Source organism: Nicotiana tabacum, chromosome 3, assembly GCF_000715075.1.
Source record: "Nicotiana tabacum cultivar K326 chromosome 3, ASM71507v2, whole genome shotgun sequence".
NCBI lineage: Eukaryota > Viridiplantae > Streptophyta > Magnoliopsida > Solanales > Solanaceae > Nicotiana > Nicotiana tabacum.
Genome location: NC_134082.1, coordinates 186,114,760 through 186,122,023, shown reverse-complemented (window position 1 = coordinate 186,122,023; position 7,264 = coordinate 186,114,760). Strand labels below are relative to the sequence as shown.

General features: G+C 34.8%; 1 long non-coding RNA gene across 2 annotated transcripts; it reads right to left on the bottom strand.

Annotated features, from left to right (window-relative positions):
• Positions 1-670: 670 nt before the first annotated feature.
• LOC107798046 (uncharacterized) lies at positions 671-5,255 on the bottom strand. Of its 2 annotated transcripts, XR_012704408.1 has the most exons (4): positions 5,133-5,255; positions 4,667-4,872; positions 4,033-4,203; positions 671-897 (listed from the first exon to the last, which is right to left on the bottom strand). It is a non-coding gene; the product is annotated as an uncharacterized LOC107798046 (long non-coding RNA). The 2 variants fall into 2 exon arrangements; XR_012704407.1 differs by having other exon boundaries at positions 4,033-4,872.
• Between the last annotated feature and the right edge of the window lie 2,009 nt (positions 5,256-7,264).

Genomic DNA, 7,264 nt, shown 5'->3' with positions numbered 1-7,264 from the left:
CTTCCATCATTCAGCAGACCCTTCTCGTCGCTTCCAAATCATATAGATACGCCTCGCAGTTCTAACATACTCATCACATAGCCACAACCATCATTTTCACTAACAAGGACACTACCGAACATATAAGTTCAAAAACACTTGTTCACACAATCAGCACCTCGGCGCTCCCGCCATAGGCAAAGATCCAACCTCAAGTCCTCCAGACTGGCCCACCATAAACTCACAGAGATAAGACCTCGCCCCTCGATCGGGGAATCACAAGCCATCGAGGCACATCTGATACTGAGCGCCCATGCGCGCATACGAATGCGTGGAAGGAATTTCAAAAGTTTCTTTTCAAGATGAATCAAGGACGCACGATAAGAATTCAAGAATGTGAAGTTTTCCTAAAGGTTCTGCAGCCTCTTGAGGATAAATACAAACGTCTCTATACCGATCCGCGAGATTCTACTAAACCGGCTCATGACTCGCGAGACCAATTAATCTAGGCTCTGATACCAACTTGTCACGACCCCAACCCCGGTTATGATGGCGCCCAACACACTGCTAGGCAAGCCCGACCATTCAACAACATTATCCCAAATTCTTATTCAGATTATAGATAAATATCACCTAGAATTTACTAAGTCATTTCATTCAAGTGTATAATTAATAATAAAATCTACGGAAGTTCAATTAAAATACCACACCATAGCCCAACAGAATCCGGTGTCACAAATATGAGCCTCTAATACAGAATATCCACCTATTACAAGTCTGTCTAGGAAAAATACGGAATAAAAGATAGAGATAGAGGGGAGAGATCAAGGCTGCGAACGCCATGCAGCTACCTCAATACTCCCGGATACTGCCTGCTCAGCTAAACAATTCCTCACTTAGCATGTGGTGTACCTGGATCTGCACACAAGGTGCAGAGAGTAATGTGAGTACTCCGACCCAGTGAATAATAAACATAAATAAAGGCTGAGAATAAGAAATCATGGAAAAATACAAAGCAAACTATAACTGGCAGTTTAGAACAACAAATAGTGAAGCAACAAGTCAATTAAGTCAAAGTACCAAATACTGAGACAGGTATATCAGATAAAAACAAATGCATGAGTGCAATGCAATGCATATGATAGTACACTCTAGTACCCACTGCGGCGTGCAACCCAAGCCATCCATTTATTTATCGTCGACGGCGCTCACTAGGGTGTGTGCAGACTCCGGAGGGGCTCCTACAGCCCAAGCGCAATATCAAGCCATCTCGTGGCATCAAATCTAGGCCCTCGGCCTCATATCAATCTCAGTATAGTCACCCAGGCTCTCGGCCTCAATATCAATGTAATCAACCAAGCTCTCGGCCTCAATATCAATGTAATCAACCAGGCTCTCGACCTCAATATCAATATAACACTGCTACGGCGCGCAGCCCGATCCATGCTCAGTCCAGAAATCATCATAAGCCCCTTGGGCATTTGTAAAACAGTAGTTCTCAGCCCAAGATATCATTTAGAAATATCATTTAAGTTTTCAAATCTTAGAAAGATGACTGAGTTTGCAAAACAGTATTTAAAACCTTGGACTGAGGTCAAATGATATGCAAAATATGCGAAAGCAGTGATATCAATCCCTGAAGGATTCAAATAATTGGCAAGAAGCCCAAATGTAACAATTAAATCCAAGTAAGGATGATTCTCAATTTAGTTCAAGTAGAAAACACGGTAAAAACATCTCTCGGGATGGACCAAGTCACAATCCCCAACGGTGCTCTACCCCACGCCCGCTATCCGGCGTGCAAGTCACCTCAATATAGCGTTACGATGTGAAATTTCGGGGTTTCAAACCCTCATGACATCATTTACATCAATTACTCACCTCAAGACGGTCAAAGTCTAGTTCGTTATGCCCTTGCCTCACAAATTACCCTCATCGTGCGACGAATCTGCCCAAAATCACAACGAATATGTCGCATTATGCTAAAGAGACAATACCCAATCGAAAGCAATCGAAAAATATCAAAATTCACGAATTTGACAAAACCCGAGCCTCGGGCCTACGTCTCGAAAAATCAGAAAATTAATATCACCGGATTCCTTGTCTCGCCACGAGTCTATACATACCAAGAACTCCCAAATCCGAGTTCAAATGACCTATCAAATCCTAATTGTTTGGTTTCAAAATTCAAGCCCTAGTTCTTGATTTGTAGGTTTATATTAGGTAGAATTCACAATAAAAACGAGTTCTAAGTCCAAGAAACTTACCTCAAGTCGTTCCCCCTTGAATCCCTCTTTAATCTCCACCAAGAAGGTCTCAAAATGATCAACCATGAAGGAAAAATGACCCAAAATCGCGGATGATTTGTTTTGTAAACTCAAATTTTTCGAAAGTACTGTTCACCCGCGTTGTTACTGTTCACGCGCGTAGTCACTGTTCACCCGCGCGGTTACTGTTCACGCTGCTAAAAAAAATATAGCAGCAGCCAAAGAAATTGCAGCACTTTTCTTTTTACTAAAATGGCTCTAACTCCATCATACGAACTCGGAATTCGATGATTCTTGTTTCTATGAGTCACAAATAATGATACGAACATAGTCCTTCAATCGAAACTCAATTCGAAGCTCGTTTGCTCAGTCCGATATCCATTTCGCTCGTTAAATAATTAACTCATGTTTCGTGTCAAAAACTCAATCGCGACTTGATGAATTAGACCAAACTTTCCAGATCTCTCCTATAATTCATTATTTAAATTCTAGAAATCTCGAAATAAAATTTCGATCTCTAGAACTAAAAATGAACCTTTGGATCATTACATGCTTATGCTCAAACGACAAAAATCTTCCAAAAACTCTTCCAAAACTTATCCGAGCCTCATGAGACCCCGACCAAACATGCCAACATAATTCATAACATTATTCAAACCTCTTCCAATCATCAAAACACCTCAAACAACATCAAATTACCCAAAACTCATCGAATTCAAGCATAATTTTCTAAAAACTTCCGAAATACACTTTCGATCAAAAACCCAACCAAACCACATCCGAATGACCTGAAATTTTGCACACATACCCCAAATCACCTAACGAAGCTACAGCAACTCTCGGAATTCCATTCCGACTCTCGAATCAAAATCTCACCTATCAACCGGAATTCGCCAAAATACTAACTTCGCCAATTCAAGCCTAATTCTACACCGGACCTCCAAAATTACTTCCGATCACACTCCGAAGTCACAAATCATCCCCCGAAACTAACCGAATCATCGGGATTCAAATCCGAGCCCCCTAACACATAAGTCAACGTCTGGTTGACTTTTCCAAAACAAACCTTCCTTAAAGAGACTAAGTGTCTCATTTCTACTAAACCAATCCAAATCAACTCGTTCACACCCAACACTGATAATGAAACATAAAGAAATAGGAAATGGGGAAAACGGGACGGTAACTCACGAGACGACGGGTCAGGTCGTCACAAGTTCATTTAGGCATATCATCAAATATCCTCGGTAAATCAGCGTATAAATCCGATAAAGTTACCAATGCATGCGCAAATCCAATAAGACCACTATCAGAAAGAAAGAAACTATCAAATACCCACTAAAACCACATTAGCTACAACAGAGTACATAAAAAAAGCAAGAATAGAGAATACTTCACCAGAATTTAACAAAATAAAGCACACACCAGAGACACTTCGAAATCAAATTGAGCAATTTTAAAAAAAAAAATCTCAATAAACGATGCATCGATGTGCAACAATTGCCAATACACCAAGCGAGAGGAGAAAGAGATTCAAATGAAAATCACAGAGAAGAGCATAGCAGTATCACCGGCGAAGGAGGATGCAGTAATGTTAAGGAGAAAATTTTGTCAAGAAATTGAGAAAGGATGGGAGAGAAGTAGGAGGTGGAAAATACACATGTTAATAAATAGTAGTACACGCGTTTGGAGGGAGAGAAATAGACTAAAGTACACCTTGCATGCAATTCTAGGGAATCTCTATAAAATAATTAACACCTACAATAATCAGTGATGTTAAAAGGCTCACTTTACACTTTTGTCTCGGAGAATCTCGCGGCACCATCACTATTGGACGGACTCAAATTATCGGGAGTAACATCACCACTTCACCAGAAGTTTTTTATTCTCCATTTTTGGAATTGCAATGAATTGGAGACAAAGAAGTTGGCGTCTTGGCCTTTGGATTAGCAGAACTAAACTAATAAGAAGAAAGAACGAAGAGAACAAAGTTAAAAGAAATAGATAAGACACAATCAAGAAAGATACTAAGGAATGGGAGAAACAAAAAAAAATTTCAATGAAATGCAACGAATAGTTGTTACTTTTTTTTTTGGTGAATTTAGTAATGTCATTCCTACTATCCAAATAAAGGTTTTTTATTCCAAATAAAAGAAATAAAAAACTTACATCTAATACAGCCATGCAACAGAAAAATAGAGTAATATAGCATCTGTAGCAAGCTTGAGTTTGAAACCTATATTGCCGCAAAAGAACGTTTACTCTCCCACTACACTCCCTTGTTTGAACATTATGCACAGAATTTGCGTATAAAATAATAATAGGGCAAAAACACAGATAACTGGAAAAAGAGTAAAAAAAAGAGAGTTTGAATGGAGAGGAAGGATTGATGAGGAACAATAGAGAAAAGTTATAGTTTTTACCTTGTTGACCATGATAACTACTGCTCCCAAAATCTCACCTTTAGAAGGTCAAAATAAAACATGTTGATTCTTCGAAAGAGAAAGTAACCATTCCGTCATGAATTGGACCTTTATCAACGTGCTCAATACTAATATGGCATTTCAACTGATTAGTCCAACTCTGAAGTAAAAATTTGATCGAATGCTCAAAACCCCAAGTTCAAACCCTGGGTCAAATTACTAGATTCCTTAATAAGAATATAATAAGGTAAATGAAATTTGGTACAATTAGTGACATGCATGAGCAATTTCTTGTTATAAATTTCCTTCAAAAGAATAGAAACTATCATATTATCCACCAAATCGTACAAAAAATAAAGAAAGATTACCAAAGCAGAGAGGTCCAACCAGATGATAAATAGAACAAAGATGGACCAACATTGAAAGAGTGAAGAAACAAAGAGAGAGATTGCATGAAAAAACTTACCAACGCGAGGAGCTTGATTGAAAGAGTCAAGACCAAATTAGGAGAAATGTGAGAAACTGGGAAAGAGCACCAATGGAATGAAAGAGAGAAAATAAGGGTTCAACATGGATGAATACGGATGGAGTACACGTGTCTGAGCTTAGTGAATACAATTTGACTCTATAGAAATGATCGAAATTACTAATTTAACCCTATCTAAAAGCATAATTTCAGGTTTACCCCATATTCGTCAGTTCGTCCCATCCAAGTCCCGTTTATAGTAATGCTAGTAAAGGATTTGGTAGGATGCATTAGATAAAATAATGCTTGCATTAGTTTTGTATATTAATAATATTTTGTTTGGTAAATATTTTTAACCTATGCATTAGTTATGCAAGCATTAGTTAGACATCCTATTTGGTATTATCTTATGCATAACTAATGCATTGAAAACCATGGTATTAACAATGCAATGAGTTTTAATGCATGTATTAGCTTAGTTAAAGATAAAATTGTCCTTCAAAATTTATACTTGATTAAAATATGCTAGTTATTATATTAATGCAAGTTTAAAATAATTCAAATAGTAAGAAATAAAATTATATCTCTAGTAAATAAATAAATACTTAGCATATTTAATTTTTTATAAATAAATATTTAGGTCTATTTTACAATATAGGTAGACAAATTAAATAATTTTTTAAAACTTCTTTATATAAAAATATTTCTCAACATATGTTTCTTTTAAAAAGTTTGAGTGATGGACTAGTTTTGAGGGTATTTTTGTAAACAAACAATTCTTTTAGAAATTGTGCAATGCTTTAATAGATCAAACCAAACAATGGATAAGAAATATGTCAGCATAACTAATGCAAGCATAACTAATACATGCATTACTAATACACCATATTTAGCATTATTCTTATGCACCCTACCAAACGACCCCTATATTGCATAGTGAGATTTTTTCTAAATCTTTATATAAATAGTCTATTGAATTTTCAATTTACTTATTTTAGTTGGTATAAATAGATTTTATATATATATATATATATATATATATATATATATATATATATATATATATATATATATATATATATATATATATATACACACACTTTTAATTTAATCGGTTGGGTAAACTTTGAAAATTTAAATAGCAAAAAATTAGAGAGTAATCATGAAATATTAAAAATTCCAATGTTATACAAAATCATATAAACAATATTGAATAGTTGAAAAGGTGAACGACTCATTCTTATACATTTTTATTTTTATGGTATTTTAAACTTTCAGTTTAATTTGGTTCTTTCTGTTATAATTTTATTCTTTTTTGCTTAAGTATATTTACAAGCTGTAAGACATGGTTATAGTAGTAGAATTAAACCATCCAATGTACCTTATAATTATGTATTCTCTTTTATTTAATTTACAAATGCACAATAAAAATTCCTTTCTTTTAATGTAGTATTTAGAATGTAATTTTTGATAATTTTCTTGAACTCTAACATGGCATCTAGCATATGCATGATAATTTTCTTTATAACTAAAGATCAAATATTAGATAACCCACTATTAGTAACAACAGATATTTAGCATGGAAGAACAAATATTATATGCTACAATTATTGTTGTATTATGAATTAAACTATGTTAATTTAAAATTAAAATAAACAAATTTTCGTTTTTGAAGTATTACGGCTGAACGTAACTTTACATTGAATTGTTAAAGTTATGTTAAACAATGAAAATCAGTTTGCAACTCCGAGTTCCTTTACAAAGTTGTGTCTTTTCCATTTTAAATGTAGAGACAGATTTAGTCTTTAGTTTTTGTGTAGAGAGGTTTTAGCTTTTCCTATGGGTTAAACTGGGTTTATGAGTTTTATATAATTTATTATAAAATCTTGTCTCCTGTTTTATTTATTTAAAGTAGATGTAAAAAGCATGAATTCTTGTGTAGATAATCCATGCAATTTTAAAAAGATAAAACTAAGAAGAATATACTGGTCCGTCAAAAAGTAGAATTATGAAAATTGGGAGAAAGAGAGAAAATATGTCAGGTGCTCTCTGACACCATATTTATTAAAACATATACTCATAAGCAAATATGTAATAAAGGATGAAAACATGGGCAAAAATGAAACTTCAAA